Source organism: Ammospiza nelsoni, chromosome 10 (assembly GCF_027579445.1).
Source record: "Ammospiza nelsoni isolate bAmmNel1 chromosome 10, bAmmNel1.pri, whole genome shotgun sequence".
In the NCBI taxonomy this organism is placed as follows: domain Eukaryota; kingdom Metazoa; phylum Chordata; class Aves; order Passeriformes; family Passerellidae; genus Ammospiza; species Ammospiza nelsoni.
In genome coordinates, this window is record NC_080642.1 from 22,894,711 (window position 1) to 22,914,097 (window position 19,387).

Sequence of the window (19,387 nt, forward strand, 5' to 3'; positions counted from 1 at the left end):
CTACCAAGTGCAAAGTCACGGCTGAAAAGATCATGCTTGTAAACTGAAGGGGCTGGCTGCTCCTCTGCCCAGGCCAAAGGCACAGCGTGGTTGGGGGCACTGCCAGGCGGTGCGTGGCGGTGCCAGTGGCAGTAGTGGTGGTGGCAGTGCTGCCAGTGGCCGGTGGACAGCGGTGCCCCGGGAAATGCCCGTGCCCGGGGTGAGGAGGAGCTGTGCGGGCAGCAGCGGCAGGGGAGCGGGCCGAGCCGAGCCGCCCTGTCCCGGGCCGGCCATGCCGAGCCGAGCCCCGCGGGGTGGCTGAGGGCGGCTCGGGGCCGTGTTGTGCCGAGCCCCGCGGTGTCGCCGAGGGCGGCTCGGGGCCGTGTTGTGCCGAGCCCCGCGGTGTCGCCGAGGGCGGCTCGGGGCCGTGTTGTGCCGAGCCCCGCGGGGTCGCTGAGGGCGGCTCGGGGCCGGGCCGAGGCACGGCGGGAGGAAAGAGGCGGCGGCCCCGGGGCGGGGCGGGCCGTGCCGGCGGTGCTGGGGACGCGCTGTCGGTGCGAGGCTGCGGGAGGTACACGGCTCGGTAGGAGCGCGGCTCGCGTTATTGCTTTGCTGCTTTTGTGCCCTCCCCCGACCCCTGGGCAGGAGCGGGGGCGCTCCCCGGGCCCGGCACCGCCCGCAGCCTCCGCCGCTCCTGCCCGCTGCCGGGGCCGGACTCGGGCGCGTCCCCTCCCTGTCGTTGCTGGCGCTTCCCGTGCTGTGACAATCTCCCCAGTCCCAGGTGAATCCCCACTCCCTCGGGTGCTTCTGGCGTCTCTTTCCCTTTCCGGGGTGAGGAGATGAGGAGTTAGGATTGAGTGAGATCACACGCTTGTGCATCAAAAAGAAACCAAGAAAAAAAAAAAAAAGTAGAAGAAAGAAGAAAAAACGAAATCGAACCCAGCAAGGACATGTAACTACAGTGGCTAATTTACCAGAAAGCAAAGGGAACAGGGCCTCCCGCTGGGAAACTTTGAAACCTCAGCGAGCTCTGGCAGCTGCGGGGAAGTGTGGCTGGCAGCGTGTCTGAGGCTCGCACCTCCTGCCCAGCAGCATGTGTCACACCTGTTCATGGCAAGAATTCACCAATTAAACAACATTTCATCTTTTTTCCCTGAAATGTTTTCCACGTGTGCTGTCCTAAAGAGTAACCTCAAAAATTTTTTAATGATGTAAAGCGTTGATGTTGTCTGTCTTCCTCAGCAAGGTGCTTTCCTTAGCTGTGATTCATCACCCTGTTTTTCTGTTCCAATTAAGCCGCTCACTTAGAGCGCTGAGACAATCAGCGGCTCATCCTGTGAGCTGGGCTCAGCATTATCGGTGACTTTGTCCTTCGGAGTGAGTTCTTTGGTAGACCGGAGGTGTTTTCAGTTTCAGGCTTTTGTATTTTACTGGCAATTGTGACACGAGGGAGGTCAGTGAGCTGGTAAAGCTCGAGCAGACTGGGAGGAGTCTGATAAGAGTGGAGCCTTGATTGCACATGCTTGTGTGCTCTTGGGTTGCTTCTCGGAGCCCTCACATACCCTCAGAGAGCTCAGGCAGCTGCCGAGGCACCAGGATTTGCTGTTAGGGCTGTCCATTGCCCTCGGAGCAGAGTCTGTGTTAAAGGCTTACGTGTAGAGTTCCTGTAAGAGTTTTTGTACATTAAACATGAGGGTCAGTGAGTTAATCTTTGACGTTTTCAGAGCATTCCCTGGGAGCTCAGTCCCTCTGGGCAGTGAGTGGCCAGATACTGTGGGTGAGATGCTTGAGAAGGGGAAGAATTCCCTTGCAATTCCGGCAGTGGTAGGTATGGCTGCTGTTGCTGGAGCCTCCAGTGTCCTGCTCGCTCCACTTTTATAAGTTGCACTTCAGGAGTGCCCAGAAATGGTGAGGAACAGACATGATCACCAAACACGTTATTTTGCAGAAAAATTTAAAGCGAAGCGCATTGCTTTTGTCAAAATTTGCAGTAGACTTTCTAAAACTGCGAATAGTTTTTGATGGACAGCTTTGACTCAGGTGCAGCCTGGCATCCCTGGCCGGGCTGCATCTCCCCAGTGGTGTCATCACCTGCCCTCTGAGTGATCTCACACCTCGTGGGAGGTGTGCTCTGGCAACTGACCCACAGCTCCGATGAGGCACCACTTCAAAAACAAGCTTTTGTTGAAAACAAAAACATAGTAGGTCTTGGTGTTTTTAGAAATTAAATACTAGAGAGTGAGGGCCTTTAATGGGAAGCTTATTTTTCCCCCCCCCCAAGGACAAACACACAATTTTCAACAGAAAAACATCATGAGGGGAGTTTTTTGATTAGCCCTGAGCAGCAGTTCCTAAGATCCAGTATTAATGGAGGGATGAGGAATGAAGGCAGTCAGTCTTGTACATTTCTTGTCTTGACAGCATCCATGCCACGTTGTCCTGATGGAGTGAGGGGACGTGTAAATCTTCCTGCTTTGCCTCAAAAGCCTGCATGGTGCAGGTGCACACTGCAGTCCTTTCATGCCTCAGTGGATTTGGTGCTGGTTGCACACCAGTTGCCCAGTTCCTAGGCTAACAGGTTTATTTCTCACACTTTTGAGGCCTGTATCACAGCATTTTGGCTGTTTGCAGGGATGCTGTGTGCTGCATCAAGTGCTGTTTCCAAGGAAAAATGCCATGAGTGGGTTCTAAACTTGATAACCGTGGGTGTCCTGTTCTACATAGTGGAATTTATTTCTTCCTTATGTAGTGGTTGTCTAACTTGGCAATGAATTTTAGCCAAGTATTTCTGGCTTGTCCTTCAGGAATCACATTAAAGTCTGTCAAACAGTGTGGCTGGGAACCTTCCTGTGCAGCATCTGGGTATGAGCAGTGCTGGAAACAGGATCCTGGCAGAAACGAACCATTGTGGTTTCTCTAATGAGATCAGTTTGCCACCTGCATCTCTCTGGGCTGTGACTATTTTAGAGATTTTGTAAGCGTATAAACAACCTTCTTCCCTTCCATCTTTTGCTTTATTCTCCATTTCCTCCTCTTCCTCCCCCTCCTCTCTCACGGTGCCGTGTCCTCGCAGCCGTTCCTTGTTGCTGCTTTGAGGTGAGCATTGTTTCACAGCTGGGAAAGAGCTTGCACGTGGGACAAAGAGCCCTGAGGATTTCACAGCAGCCCCTGAGCAGCACAGTCAGCCAGGCTTTGGCAGCACCCAGGTTCTCATCTCTGGCTCCTGAGCGTTGCTGTGGCTCAGCAGAGCTCAGCTGAGGAGCCCTGAGTGTAACATCACATCTGCTTCTCCAGGTCGTGAGCACAGTGAACTTCATTGAAGAGCTGTGAGCAGTGAGGCTGAAATTCTGTGATCCAGGAACTCACAGGTAATGCTGGACTGGTGGATTTCTTATTAACTTTTCTTATTAACTTTTCATGGAAGTTGCTCAGATATAAGGAATTTATGTTGAAGGCCTAAATATTTGGGATTACACTTTGTATTTATTGTCAACAGTCAGAACAACATTGGCACTGAAACTTCTGTGGGAAGGTTGTGAGCTATTAATTATTTTCAGTCTACCTGGCATAACATGAAGGATTATTAACATAACCAGTCCTACAGGTGATGATAAATTCAACAAGCATTACTTCTACTTTTTAAAGAGGTTGGTTTTCATTCTCATTAATCTTTCACATAGATGTCTTATTCTAGCTGACACAAATTCCTTTTAGAGCTGACCTAAACCTTGTAATTTGCCAGGAAGTTGAGATATTTATTTAAAATAATTTCCTCTCTTAATATAGCAACCGGGGTTTTCCTTTTATCTTGTAGAAAGCAAAACATCATGACATTATCTCACTTCTGCAGTTACCTAAAGTTAAATTCTGTGTTTTACCAATCCATCTTAAGGGGAAGAACACGTCTGGTAAATCTTTGTCTTCTTCTTCAATTAAGCACTATAGTTTTCAGTAGTTCCTATACATTTACCTTCAATATTGAGTGTAGCAGGCTGAAGCACAGAGGCCAGCCTGGGGATGGCTGTGGGGATGCTGGAGGGCACGGGCACATTTTGGAGCAGCTCCTGTGCAGGTCACTCACAGCTCCGAGTGGCACTGCCAGTGCACATGGGGGCACTGAATTGTGAGCAGCTGAGCTGCTCTGCCTGCTCTGGAGAATGTGTGTGACTTTCTTGCTGGAACATGAAAGGAAAGCCCAGCTGAGTGACCTTGCTCATTTTTCTGCCTCCTCTGCACGTGTTCAGGGCATTTCCAAGCATGGCCTGCTTTGCTGTGCAGTACAAAACCATATGGACTCCAGCAATGTCCTGTGGGCTCTGTCAAAATGGGGCAATGAAATACAAACTCATGAGAAAGTAACAATGCAAATACCTGTGTTATTGACTGAAATGCATGTGTGAGAAAAGTTAGCCTTCTAATAGTCTAAATAGAGAGAATTTGTGTGTGTGTGTAGGAAAGAAAAAAAGTCCTGCTTTCTTAGTGTTATATTTATTAATAGTAAGTATATTTATCTTTTCCCCCAGTGAGCAAGTGTTGAGGGGGTACTTGTAGTTCAAGTAAATTAATCTGGTTTTGCTTGTTACCCACTTGTCTGGCACATCAGAGAGTGAGGGTCACTTCCTCAGGCTGTTTTACACTGAGAGCACTGCCCTTCTGGTGAGAACACACCTTGCAGCACCCAACCCCGACAGCTCTTGCTGGACTTCCCCTAGTCTAAACAAAGCTTGGGTGCTACTGTTTGTGTTAGTTGTTTTTGTTTGAGACGCAATGTTTTTTTAGTTTCTCTGAAACCTGCCCTGTGTGTTCTGATACAGGTGGTTCTGTGGTGCTTGATGTCATCCAGTCAGAGCATCACAGCATGGCCTGGGATGGAAGGCACCTTACAGAACCTTAGGGATCACCTAGTTCTGACCCTCCAGCCATGGGCAGGAACAATTAAAAAAATTAAAAATAAATAAAATATAAAATAAAAATAAATAAAATATTAAAAAAAAAAGGACAAAAAAAAGTAAACTGTCATGAAAAATACTGTTTATGCTAAGCTGAACTTAAGCACAGCCCTAGTGCTCAGAGCAGAGTGCAGGTCATACCCTACAAGCACCTGTGTTATCTTCACGTGTCTCTGAGTCTTTTGGCTCCAATTAGACAGAAATGTGTAGCATTACTTATCTCCCCGTTTTCTACGTGCCTCCACAATTGTAATGCTGTAAGTATCAAAGAGAAATGGCTGTTTCTTGTCTTGACTTTTAACTCAAGTAACATTTCAATGGCAAAGAAATGTCTGTGCTGGCATTCATCTTTTGTGATGTGGTCCAGTGAGTAACAGTGTAAACTGCATTTAAACATAGCAATTACAGAGAACAAAGGGATGGCTGAGGGAAGCTGGACTTGTCCATGCACATTACAGGGCTCTTTCAGAAGGCAGCAGAGTGCCCTCTCGACTTTGGCTCCTGAAATACAGATTTGGATGAGTTTCCTTTGCCCTAATACTCAGCTCTCAGTGAGGGCTGCTTCCTCAGAAGGCCTCAAACCATCCTTGACCCTGTAGGGAATTTTCTTAGGAATGACCTAGAGACTTCCTAAATTCCCCTCTCAGTTTTTTCACTTGTATTCTTCTTTCCAGCTTTTCAGCTGCTTGTTTTACTTGCTCTGGTTTTGGTGGGAAATCCCATTTTTCATTCCCCAGCTGCACAGCCAATGTGTTACCAAGCCAGTTCCACCTGTGCTGGCAAGGGATTTCCTGTTTTAGAAGATTAATTAGGGTTGAGAAATTCTGAGTTCCTCTAAAAGAAACGATTTTCCTTTCCTGTGTAGAGGGGTGATTGCTGTCTTCTGAGGCTGTAAACTTGTTTAGACCCACTGATGTAGCAATTGGTACCAGTTAGAGATACTGGCTGGTTCCAATTCTGTTCTGTGACATCAGTGTAAATCAAAGCAGCTGCTGTTGTTCTCTTTACCTGTTTCAGAGGTGGTTGTTCTTGCAGGAAGAGTTTTTTGTCCAGCCAGAAGTTTGTCTCTTGCTCTCTCTTCTGTCTGAGTCAAAAGGCACTGTCTGTATTGTACTATATCTCCAGAAATTACTGCCCTTGTTGACTTCAAAACCTTAATCCTGGAAGCAGAACTGGTTTCTAGCATCCCTTCCCAGTTTGGATGGCCCTAGGGATTCATGTGCAAGCAGTTTTCACTTGTTTTCTGCCTTTTTTTCCTTTTTTTTTTCCTTTTTCTTTCCCCCCCCGTTGAGGTGGTCAAATGGCCAGCACTTCTGCCTCACCCACTTAGCTTATCCTGGTCTAGTTCCAAAGCCAGAGGGTGAGGAAATGGCCTTTTTCCTGGGGAATTTTGCTTTGCCAGGATTTTTTTTGTCTCATACCACATTAAATTGCTTGTTTCTTACCTTGCTGGGAAGTGTATTTGAGCATCCCTTGTTAAGGAAGGCTGGAGTCTGGACTCATACTCACTTTAGGGGAGGCAAGATGGGACATTGACAGCTGGCAATTCCCAGATTTCCAGAGATGTTGGGGTGTTCTCCTCTGAATGCAGCACAAATGAGCGCAGAGTCACGGAGCAGGACGTGCAGAGAGGGGTGACAAGGGACAAGGAGGGACAAGAGGAGGAAGAGGAATAAAGGGGGACAGTGTGTTGTCCAAAATGAATGGGAGAGCATGGGGAAACAGGAAGGAGTTCATGAGGGCCATTGAGGTTTCTGATCTTGTTTCTAATTTAGGCACAAGCTATAAAAACCTATGTATTCATATATTCCTCATATGACCCGCTTTGAAAGCCAGCAAGATTCTCCATGAATAAAACTCTTTGTTCCTCTCTCTGACCTGTCACACTTAATCTTTTCAAACAGTTACAATTTAGCAGCAACTGTAAGAAGATATTTGAACTGGTCTCCTGATTCCAACAGAGCAGTCAGAGGTTAATGAGAGCTGCAGAAATAAACAATTTGGGCTGCATGTGCCACGGATGCAGAACCTACTGGAGATGGCAGGGCAGCAGAACGAGGGGTTGGCCCAACACAGATGTGACACCGTTGCCTTGAGACTACTGTGGATTTGAGACTAAGAAAGAAAGAAAGAAATTCTTAATAAACACTTGGGAAATATTATTCAAGAGATTTAATTTTTCTCCCCCTTCTGTTTTACGTCAAGGTGCAGTTTTGGCCACAAACCAGATTTTTGTGGGTTTTTTCCACTGTGCACTTCATCTCATGCAGTTTTAAGGAATTAGACTAAAATATGTCAGCTTAGCTAGAGAACATTTTTTTTTTAATTTGATGTAACAAAAATAATTTGATCATGATTTCAAAATTCTTGCTGACAAAAACTGGAAAAATAATTTGACAAATGACAGGCCTCTGCTAAATACCTTTACAAAGGTCACACTCAGCCAGTTTGGAGAAAAAATGTGGAAAGAAATTGAGTAGCTATTTTCAAATTAAGATAGTTATTTAATAAAATAGAAATTAAGGTAGTTCTTTAATAAATTTACCTTTAATATCATTAACTGGACATCAGATAGGAAAATAAAAAGGCAAAAAGATTACTTGGAAACCTTGGAAAATCATACTTAACTAGATAGACCATAAACAGATGGGATGAATTGGAAAAGGGCAAAATGTAGAGAAGCTGACATATGCTGGGGGCAGACTGGCTTGGAAAGAAGGTTGGGCTCAGCAGGATTTCTGTGTGGGTAAGGTTACAGGTGGGGGTGTGTGGGAGCAGCCATGCAGACCCAGAGTGCCAAGCACAGTGTGATTTTCTGGGCATTAAAAAGGCAGGGTGCTAATTAAGACACTCAGTGTCTGTCAGGAAACCTGCATGAGGCCAGCACAGTCACTGGGAGCTGGCAATAAACCTGCCATGCACTGTGGGTTTCTCTGGCTCTGCGCTGAAGGCACTCCAGACAGCAGTTTCATGTTCAGACCCAGGTGTTTGTTATTCCTTATCAGTAAAACAGTCTCACAACCATGAGTTCAGCAGCTTTTCATTAGAAGGCACAAAATGGCCAACAATCTCTTGGTACAAGGTCTGCTAAGACTAAACTATCCAGTTAAGAGCTGACACCTGGATTATTTTCTCTTTTAACCCAATAACTGATCCCACAGAGCCCCCAGTGCAGACTGTTCTGCCCAATTACAAAATGCCACCCAAACCCATGGAGAAGGAGGAAGAAGAAGGTGAAGAACAATCTGCCTCCACCTTACAACCTCCATCTTGCTTTATATTTATTTCTATATTCTAAGACCCCAAACTTTAAGTTTTCCACCCTGTGATATTACACACTTCTAACCAGCTCCACACCCACAATCCCAGTGCTGTCAATTCATTTTGGAAACCTTCACAGCCTCAGGTCAATGCAGTGATCTCTTGTGGGTCTGTGCCTTTCAGCACAGAGAGTTTAAAAGTCTCAGCATCCAGGATTCCAACAATACATAAACCTGCCGTGCAATGATGCCAATGCAATGGTGCTGTGCAATGATGACAATGCAGTGATGCCAGCCAGTGATGCCAATGCAATGATGCCATGCAGTGATTCCATGCAATGATGCCACGCAGCGATGCCATGCAGTGGTGCCAATGCAATGATGCCACGCAGTGGTGCCAGGCAGTGATGCCGTGCGCTGATGCCATGCAATGATGCCATGCAATGATACCAATGCAGTGATGCCATGCAGTGACGCCAATGCAGTGATGCCACGCAATGATCCCAATGCAGTGATGCCAATGCAATGATGCCATGCAATGATACCAATGCAGTGATACCAATGCAGTGATGCCATGCAGTGATGCCAGGCAGTGATGCCATGCAGTGATACCAATGCAATGATGCCATGCAATGATGCCAGGCAGTGATGCCATGCGCTGATGCCATGCAATGATGCCATGCAATGATACCAATGCAGTGATGCCATGCAGTGATACCAATGCAGTGACACCAATGCAGTGATGCCACGCAATGATCCCAATGCAGTGATGCCAATGCAATGATGCCACACAGTGATGCCATGCTGTGTCCATTGTAGCCCTGGCCTGCAGCAGCCCCTGGCGTGTTTGGGTGTGCCAGCCCTGGTGAAGCAGAGCTTGTCCCTGGTGTGCAGGGCATGTTTGCCATGGAGTGACACTCCAGTGTCACCTGGAGCAGCAGCACCAGTCCCAAGTGCAGGCACAGAGCCTGTTTTGGTAAGGCCAGGCAGCAGCAGTGGTGCTCAGCTGGGCTTTCTGCAGGCAGTGCCATGGGCAGGTGTGTTTGAGAGGTAAGAGTGAGTCAGTCAGCCCAGAAGGATTTATTTTAAAAGTCCTTGCCCCAGACAAGGTGTGCAGCATGGGACAGGGTCTTGTTCTCTTCAGCTAGCTGTAGGAGCCCTGCCAGGTACATCAGAGCAGGGTGTGTGAACCCAGTGTTGAGAGTGCCACATGCTGCAAGGGACAGCCCCTGCAGAGCTGTCACCGGCCGCAGGCAGGAACACAAAGCTGCTTTTGTTGAGTTCCCTGCATTATCATTCTAATTCAGCACAGTGCAACAGCCCCACTTCTACCAGATACTCATTAGGGTCTGTTCACATTTTTTCATCTTTTGAGGGAGGTTATCACCTGATCTTTAGCAACTTGAAATAATCAGTTTTTTAATAGAGTTCATATGGCCAAGCCACTATGGAACTGCATGACTGTCCCCCCAGCTGTTGTTGTGGGGGAAGGAGAGAAAACAGCAAAACAAAACCATGCTGTTTTTCAAGGCATATTTTATGGAAAATTTAGCTGAGCATCATCAGTTCTTAGGTTTGAAAATTATTAAGCCACAAAGTGTAATGGCATGTTCTTTGATAGAAAACCTGACATGCTGTAACAGGACTTTGTTTTTCATATCTGAGTGTATTTCTTTTTAACATATATCTGTGATAATGGCAGCTTAAGATGTGACTAAGATTAAAAGAAGTGAAGTATGCATCTCTCTAATACTTTATTGAGGCTTTTTCTCTGAGGAATGTTTAGCAATTAAAGGTTAAATAAACATCTTTAAGTTAAATTATCAAAGGAAAAGACTAATGTTTAACAATAGTGGTTTAAGAGGTTATTTTGGATTTATTACATGAAGGAATTAGCAAAGGATGGTTTGGAAGTTTACAGGTGCTATTTCATGAATTGAGACTGCTTTCACTGGGATGTAGAGATTTCTTTTCCTGAATTGTGACTGCTCCAGGTATTTGCTTTGTGGTTAATGGTGCTTGAGAACAAAGGTGCTTGAGAGCTGATACTTGTTGCTTTTTTTGCTGTTTTGAAACACCTGTAGTCCTCACCACAACTGAGTCACCGTAACTGAAAATTGTACTTGACAAAAGGAATTCTAAATGCAGTTTAATGGCGCGGTAAGGATGTCCTTGAAGTTTCGGTTTCAGTGATTGAGTGTTGGTGTCCATTGTGTGGGGGCACAAGGAAGGATTTGTGTGGGATGTTCTCTGTGATGGGCTCACATCAGAGCTCAGCTTTAGCAGCTCTCTGCAGGGTGAGCTCTGGGTGGATCCCTGAGCTGGCACCGGTTCTGCTCCAAGCTCTGTGGGTGAGCACACAGCAATAAGGGTGCAGATCTGTGTGCAGTCAGCTCTGTAAACATTTCCACATGCCAAATGTGTACAGCCTGCCATCACCATCCAGTCCTGGCCCTCCTGCTGCATGGGTGTGCTCCCAGCTCCTGGTGGCATGTGAGATATCAGCAGAGAGGGCTGGCAGACTGCTTCATGGTGTGTGACACAACTTATGGAGTGTGACAGTACAACATTTCTTGCTGTACTGAGAGCAAACTGCTGTGCAGTTGCAGGAGGGTGGGTTATACACATCTGTGTGTGTGTGCAATGTGCACACCCAGGGGACCCCTCAGGAAAGCCCTCCTGGCTCTCTGTGTCCTGCTTTATCTCACCTGCTGCTGCTCTGGGGGCTGTGGCAGGTCCTGCTTGTTCCCCTGTCCCTGTGGAGAGGGATCCAGGCAGGAGCTGGGCAGCACAATTCTGCTTTGGGTGCATGGAGGGGAAAAAGGACAGTGCAAAAGCATTTCCTTTGCTGTCATCACATTCCTCTCTCTGAAGTGATATACAGAATAAATAGACTCTACAACCGGATGTAGTTATGAACCATGGCAGAGGTTTCTTAAGGAAAAGGTTAAAATTCAACACATAATTCTACAAGGTAAAATTTAAATGCTTCATTCATGTTGCTAATTCAAGTGAACTCCAAAAATCTCTATTTCATCTGCACCAGGAATTTATACCTGAGCTTCAGTGCCCTCAGTGCCCTGGATGAAAAATAAACATCTTTTCAGGTGAACTTTTCAGGTCTTGAGAAGTCTAGACTTTCTGAATATCTTTCTGAGTGTCCACTTAGCCCTAACATTTTTAGAAGTCTGGAAATCAGTTATTTTATTAGTCTTTCATAAATAAAAAGGTTATTTCACAGCATAAAGAAGAATTAGGGCTCAGTGAGTTACCTTTTTCTAGGAAAGCAGCAGTGGCTGGCCAGAGCTTTCTCCAAAAGTGTTTGTGGAGGGTTTGGTCTTTCCAAAAGTTCTTCTGTGGGGGAACTAAAAGCAGCAGAGAGTAGCATTTGGAAACCCTTCTTCAAATCACTCCTTACTGAGCACTGGCATTCCTGTGATAGCTGTAATGCAGTCATTACCCATCTCCTGAGCAATCTTCTGAGCAGGACAGGCTCCTTCTTGGCATGGGGTTTGCTCTCTGCCTGTCCTGATCAGCCCAGACAAAACCATCAGCCTGTATGAGTTCCTGAGAAGTTGTTGTGTAGCTGTGACCTGATTTTGCCATGGTGGGTGTGATTTCAGTTCCCATGCTCTCTGTGCTCTCTGTGCTGTGGTGCAGTGGTCAGACAGAGCTGGAGCTGAGATGTTGCCATTACTCCTCTCCCAGATGTGGGAGAGCAGGCACAAAAGGCTGTGCTGTAAGCAGGGACAGAGAAGGCTTGGAGGAGCTTGGCATTTCACTTTCCATGTATTGCCCAAACAGGAGCATATTTCTTATCAATTGCAGTGGCTTGGATCTAAGCAGTGTTTAGTGCTGCTGGTGTCACATCCTCAGCTGGGCTGCAAGTTCAATTGCCAGGAAAACACTTATGGAGAGGAAACAACCCAACTCAATCCACTCAGTCTCAGCCCTATGCAGTTAACAGACATCAAATGAAATAATTTATGCTTGGAAAAAGTTATAGAAAATGTATGAGGTTGCCTTCTTACTTAACAGCTCTGCTCAAACTTATTGCCCAGGCATTTTTCAGAGTGGACTTTGGTGTTGTTCCCTGGGAGTTCCTTGGATACTTGACCCTAGGTCAGTCTCTCCTACAGAAAACCCTCATGAAAGTACAAATGCCAGTGGAAAATCCCAGAAATTTCCTTGGGCAGTTCTCCCTTGGGACTAATGATTCTCAGTCTCATGGAGGTGATTCAAGAGCCAGCTTCATCCCAGTGATGTGATTAACCCTGTCCTCTTTTGGTCAGTTGGCTCAGAACTGCCTTTGCCCCTGTTGAGGAGTGTCCAGCCAGTAAAGCAGAAGGAATTATTGGCATATAATTATAATTACTGGCATATGCTGTGCAAGCAGTGGGCATGCCTACTAAATTCCAAAGAGATTTCCTCTACCAGATTGGAAAGAGCTGTGGCTCCCCTTGGGAAAAGATGTGAAAACACATATTCTCAAAATTGGGGTGGAGAATCTCACTGTTGGGCAACGATGGGAAGACAAGGCCCCTATAAAACATCCTTGGTGGGAGAGAAAACCCCCAGCTTGCTTCCATTGGAATTTGTCATCTGTTCCTACCAGAAGTGCAGCTCTCCTGGGACACCAGCCTTCCCCAGAGCTGGCTGTGGGGCCAATAGAGGCTTTCAGGGAAGGCCATCTCTGAGACAGCTGAGTTTGCAAAAGGTTTAAAATCTGCTCTGGAGATGGGGCAAGAGGAAGATTACCAGCCAATATTTGGTGGGAAGTGCCTCATGAATAATGAGCTTTAGGTGCAGAAGAACTGAGGAAGATGTTTTTCCATTATCACAGGGGGGAAGCAATACCAGTTAAGGCAAGGCTTGCAGCAGAAACATTTACTGGAAGTGTTTACATGTTACTTAATACCTTGACATGCATTATTCAACTTGTGTAATATCAGCTGGGGTGGAGCAGGGAGGAATGGCTTTGGCAGGAGAATTTGTTTGCTCCCCATGGAATATTTTCCTGGTCGTAGCTACCTTCTTTGGCAATGAGGTACATTCCAGGAACAGAAAAAGTGTTCTTGAGCCACATTTTTATGAGCTGCTGGAATGTGCTCTCCTCTTGTGAAGGTGACCTAACCTTGCCTAGATGGCTGCCAGCCTGTCAGTGTTTCTCCAGAGCAGAGCAGAACTGCAACAAAACCCCTCTGCAAGCAGGGGAGGGGGCACTGAGATGGATGCACTTCTCCTTCTGGAAACAAACCTCATGTTCCCTGGCAGGGGAGGCAGCAAGGGCACTCTGCTGAGCTGAGAGAGCTCTTAGGCTGAGCTCTCCTGGTGGGCCTAAAGCACTTTGTGAGCTGTGCCTTTCTGCTGGGGAAGAGCTCTCACATGGGCAGGGCTGCAGGCACGCAGTGAAGGAGAGGAGAAGGAGAAATGGACTGGGGAGCGTGAAGTTCAGCAGGCATCTCTGCTTCCCCTCATCCACACAGACAGCAGTTGCATGATTCACCTGCTGGATGATTTTGTTTTGCTGACAAAGCTGTGATAAACAAAGACTTGGCATCATTTGCATAGTTGTTTAATCTGAAGGCGTGGGAGTCGTATAAATGAAACTTTTGACTTGTTGTGATAGATTGCCAGGCAGAGGGGGTGAAACACACAGTTTTTGGTTAATCAGTACCTGGAAACTCCGTAAAAGGTGATTCAGCACAAAGCCTGGAGTTTCCAAAATAGTAAGGCTGGCTTAATTTCTAGTTTTGAAACAAAGAATGACACACTTGTACTCTTACATTGCAACAATTAAATTTTTTTTTTTGTGATGGCATCTTGCCAGACTTAGTCATTTTAACTTTTATAGACTAAAAATTGGGATGATGCATCTGTAGCTTGAAAAAACTGTCTAAAATATAATTCCTAGAAATAAACATGAGTCTTCCTGATTCAGGATGACTAGATGATCTAGCATGAAAGGCTAGAAAAAAGGAATTCAAAAAATGTACTGGCATTTTAGGAGTATTCCAGGAATCTCTCCTGCACTGGTTGTGCAGTGCCCATTAATAATTCTGCTCTGAAATGTGCTTTTTTCCAAGGATGGGGCTCGTGATTCTGTATTATCAGAAGTTTAGTAGAACTGTGAGATGAAATTATTTCTGTCTACTGCAGCAGGGAACTGAACATTCTTGCTTCTCAGCAATTTCAGTGTGTGCTTGTGACTGTGTTTGCACTGGTTTAGTGTAGGACAGTTTTATAGAGAAATAAACATTGAAATTAGTTGTACATGAATTAGTATTAGACTTGAAACATTGTTGTAAGACATCTTTAAATGCCTTTTGAAAGCCTATCTTCTATATATATGTATTTTTGGTAGTCCTTTTAAAACTAGAAACTCATCAGCAGTATTAAAATTACAACACAGTCACCAGAGGGAAGAAGGTAGAATCTGAGATTTTAGATAGAGATTCAAAATAATAGTCCATTTGTAGGTAGAACTGGCATTTTTGAGGAATGATAATGCATGTAGTATTTGTCATTTTTCTAGTACTTACAGAATTTTTAAATTTCACAACTTTTTTAGTTTGCCCTGCTGTGTAGGTATAGTGGTGATAAGCAATGAAATTATTGTTTTGATCACGTTTTCCATGGGCTAGTGAAATGTTAATGCAGCACCTGTGTCTTATGGTAGCAGCAATAGATCACATTTGCCTTTATCTCTTTCTTTGGTTTGCACATCATGTGTAACTCATGCAAGGTAGGTTGGAGCAAGTCTTTCCTGGTTTGCAAAGTTCCGTGGCCAAATTCTGAGGTGATGCCCACTGTGCCCTTCAGGTCAGTAGATGTGTTTGACCCATCAGTGTCCTTGGAGGGACAAGGACTCTGGTTTCTCTCTTGTGGCAGTTCTGGCAAAACAAAGTCTTGCTAACTGTGACTTACACCACTGTGGCTGGACAATGATGTCCTGGAAGAAAACTTGACAAAACATGAGTTGAAAGTCTCCTCAAGGTGAAATGCTGAAATTGGACAGTGTTTCATATCCACAGTCATTAAAACGTGTGACAGCCTCAATAGTGTTCCTGCTCATTGCTGGTTTGCACAGTTGTCACATCTGCTCTGTTATCAGAATTGCCTTAACAAGAAGGCCAGCTAGAAAATAAATATGCAAAGAGGCTGAGAGATGGATTTCCTGTAATGAATCTCTTTCTAGTCTTTGCCTCTGGCTGAGAATAGTAATATGCCATTAACCCAAGAGATGTAAAACATGCTGTGCTGTGCTTGGAAGGGTGTCAGGAACTCCTCCTGTAAGGATGAGAAGATATTTTATTGCTATTCCAATTGTTGGTTAGCCTAATCATAGGAAGCCTTTCAGAAAAAGGGAACTCCTTGTGAAGGCTGATGTTTGATTTTGGTAATTAGCAGATTGCAAAGGGGGGCTGGTAACACAGATCTGTTGAGGCAGGAGGAGCAGCTGTTACACTTTAAGTGCTGTCTCACACATTACAACCTGCTGGACATTGAAGCCTATTTTTAGTAAAAGAATAAATAAGCTGGCTGTGCCCTACTTTTTGTCAAAATGTGTCATGGGATCTTTGTATTTGATTAGAAAAGTTGGTAGAAATAACACAGGGGAACTCGTTGCCTCATCTAAAAACTGACATTTCTAACAATCCAGTTATGTTAATGAAATGTTAATATTGGTTATGAGTTCAGGCCCACAAAGTAGGCAGAGGAAATAGCTGGTGGGAGATTTGTCTGTGTGGGCTGTGAGGTTACATGTGGACAGAAGTCCTGCTCTAGTAGGCACTGCCTTTTGGATGAAAGAATTTGTTTTGTACTGATGGAACTATTTTTACAAAGTCTGTGTTAGGAAACTGGAAAAATAAAAGACTATGTAGAGTTATTTGTGTATAAAGGGAGAATGTAGCAGGAAAGTCAGCTGGCCACTTCAGGATGCTGTTGATTGTTGTAAAGGCCTTACTTTTCCTAATTCTGAGTAGTTTTTTTAATCTTCACTTGCTGGTACAGATGGAGGTCCACATACCTCATGAAAAAGCAGTCTTGTCAAGTGTGACCATACCCAGAGACCAGAACAGATGCAGAAAAAGATACAATGGCTATGGTATGGAATTAGTGACAATAAGTATTTTCAGTCAGTTTGTCTACAGATTAGTGCTATTAAAAATGTGCTGCTTTATTACAATGGAATTTGCATAAAGTGATCAAAATGCCACCATTTAAAAGTGGCTGCCTAGGAGCTCCTGGGGGTTTTTGTGGGGTTTCTGTGCTTTGGAAGCAGTAGGGCCAAGTGCCTGCTGGCTGTGGGGTTCAGCTCCCAGCCCTTCCTGGCACAGCTGCAGCCTCAGGGCAGAGGGACTCTGCAGTTCCCCAGCCAGGAGCCAGCTTTGGGGAGCTCTGAGGGATCCCCAGCACAGCCAGTGCTCCAGGAGAGCCTGGAGGGGTCAGACCTGCTGCTGCTCACCAGCTCACACAGCTTGTCTGAGCAGGGAAAAGCAGAGGGAGCTGAGCCCAGCAGTTCACAGCAGGGCTGTGTGTGCCCTGGTGGGTGCATCAGCTGGCTGCTGGTGATTCTGCTGGGGCACAGCAGCCTGGGACTCAGGGAGGGTGAGGAAGAGGCCCTGGATTTAAAGTGGCTCCGTGTTGTTTAAGCCAGGCTTAAAATTTTAAAATGAGAGGTCTCAGATACAGAATTCAGCAGGGGGAACACAACATTGAAGTGCCAGGATGGTGCCTGGGCTGCTGCAGCTGGATCTGAGGGGTTTGCCTCTCTGCTTCCTATATACTCTGGGTTCTCAGAGAACTCTTCTGCTGAATTTTACTCGTGTTCAATAACTTGGTTTAGCAAAGCACTGTTAAAAGCTGCTTGTTGTGGCTGCAGGCTGGTGTTCCATTAGCCAAAGCCAGCATCCCTTTTGTCTGACACGTGGTTAGCAGTCTGCTTCTGCTCGGGCTGGCTGCTGCTGCTGCTGCTGCTGCTGCATCTTCTCCTGCTGCTGCTTCTGCTGCTGCTGGTCCTGCTCCTGCTGCTGCTGCTGCATCTTCTCCTGCTGTTGCTGCTGCTGCTGCTGCTCCTGCTTCTCCTGCTGCTCCTTCTGCTGCTCCTGCTGCTATTCCTGTTACTCCTGCAGCTGTTTCTCCTGCTGCTCCTGGTACTGCTACTCCTGCTGCTGCTGCTCCTTCTCCTGTTGCTGCTCCTTCTCCTGCTGCTGCTGCTCCTCCTGCTGCTGCTGCCCCCCTGCACCAGGACAGCTGAGACACCAAGGGCAGCTTTCACAGACACTCAGGCTAGAGCTGCATGGGCACAGGGACCACAGCACTGCCTGAGCACCTCTGGCAGAGCGTCCTGCTCTCAGCCCTGAGGTGCTGTGTCCTGCTCACAGCCCTGTGTGTCCTGCTCTCAGCCCTGAGGTGCTGTGTCACACCATGTCCCTCACCGTGCCATTAGCACTTCTCCATGCACCCCCAGAGGTCCTGGTGGCAGTGGCCAGCTTGGGTTTCACAGGCTGGGCTCTCTAACAGCTGCAGAGACAGGGGAGGTCCAGGAGAGCAACTTTCATTTATCAGCTGAGTTGGTACAGGACCATGTTACCCATACACCTTATCCTCTTATCCAGCCTTATCCAACTTCCATTTATCAGCTGAGCTGGTACAGGACCATGTTACCCATACACCTTATCCTCTCTGTCATATTGTTCATGTGTGTTGCAGCACTTTAACCTAGAGCATGAAATCATGTGTTGGGAATCTCTTAGCATTTTCCCTAGAGGAGATGAAATATAGGCTTTGACAGTTAAACCTGATTCTTGGGATTTATTGTACTAAACACATGGTTTGAAATAGTCACAGCCAGTATATTCACTTGTTTATTAACACTTCTTAAATTTCAGTGACTAATGACTCTACCTTCCAAATGGTACCAACCTGCTACTTTAGGGAGTAGGGGACATTTTTTTTTCTAGTCTAGATGAAGAAAGGCCTTCAAAGGGGAGATTAAAGTTTTGTTAACAGACAAGCTATTTTTTGAATGTTACAAAGCAAACTGGCTTTCCTCTAGTGACTGCTGAGGAGAGTGACATGTTATTTGTCATACACAAGATGTTCTAAAGCCTTTTATTTGGACAGCAGTAGGCAGCAAGCTGGCAAAGGGATGACCATGCAGTGCAGTGGCTATTATTCTCTCTACTATTGCTCAGTTTTGAATATAGCTTTTTTTTTTAAGAAAAGAATTACTGATGAGAGAATTCTCGTGTCATTCTGTATTCACCAGAAAACATTCCTGTGCTTTAACTGCCCAGAGCTCATTTGGTTTGTAGATGTTGCCATTGTATCGCAATGTCAGACAGTAGCAAGTTGCTCTAAGTGTTTAAATTTTCTAATGAATTCTTTCTAAGCATCTCCTGCCCAGTATTTTGCTGTGTTCTGGATTGATGTCCTTTAGATTTTTTTTTTTTTTCAGAATGGCTTTTTCTGCTTCAGGCCCAACATCCTTAACATGGCATTTCCACTTGCCTTTTTTATGTCTGGGTCTGCTGCCACAGTTCTGCGCTGTTTGCAAATACAAAGACAACTTAGTTCCTTTCTTCTGATCACTGCAGTGACACAGAATTCAAAGAGTGTAAACCCAAAAAAACTGAAAATGACACATTTTCAAGCAACAAGAATGTGCCCTAGGTGTACAGCTATTTCACATGCAAAGACATGACTCAGATCCAGCCTTTTCAGACAAAGCCCTTTCATTATACTGAGAACACATGTAACAATAGCCTGGGGGGCAGAATAATAGAACATTTGTTGTTTTGTGAAGGGGGGTGGGCAGGCAATCTAAAGATAAGGAAATTGAAAATTAAAATGATATTTGAAGTCTGGTGGGGTTTTTTTTTTTTGCATGCCACACAGGATATAAAAATGTTTCTTTAAGATGTTTCAAGGCAAGTTCCTCATCCGTGTCACACACACTGTCTGTAACAACTCTGTGTGTGACAAAAGCATTAATATCATGTAAGCTGATCAACTAGAATCTAAAATATCTTAATAACTACTGGCTGAGATCTCTTTATTCCCCCTGCTAAATACTGATATTGTATTTGGAGGCATAAAACAGAAAATGGAAAGGAAATTTGAAATCGGGGATTACAACCCTGGAGAAAAACTCAGTGTGGTCAGGTATCACTGAAGTCAATTCACAGGAAC

The 19,387-nt window shown here is 45.6% G+C and overlaps 1 protein-coding gene across 2 annotated transcripts in view; it reads left to right on the forward strand.

Moving 5' to 3' along the window:
• Positions 1-534: 534 nt before the first annotated feature.
• Positions 535-19,387, forward strand: part of PIK3CB (phosphatidylinositol-4,5-bisphosphate 3-kinase catalytic subunit beta) — a 90,997-nt gene continuing 72,144 nt past the window's right edge. The window contains exons 1-2 of one of the 2 annotated variants that reach the window (XM_059479385.1): positions 535-562; positions 3,274-3,347. The gene's annotated coding sequence lies outside the window, so the exon portion shown is untranslated. Of the gene's footprint in view, positions 563-3,273; positions 3,348-19,387 lie in introns of those variants that run through there. The other variant, XM_059479383.1, reaches the window with a different exon arrangement.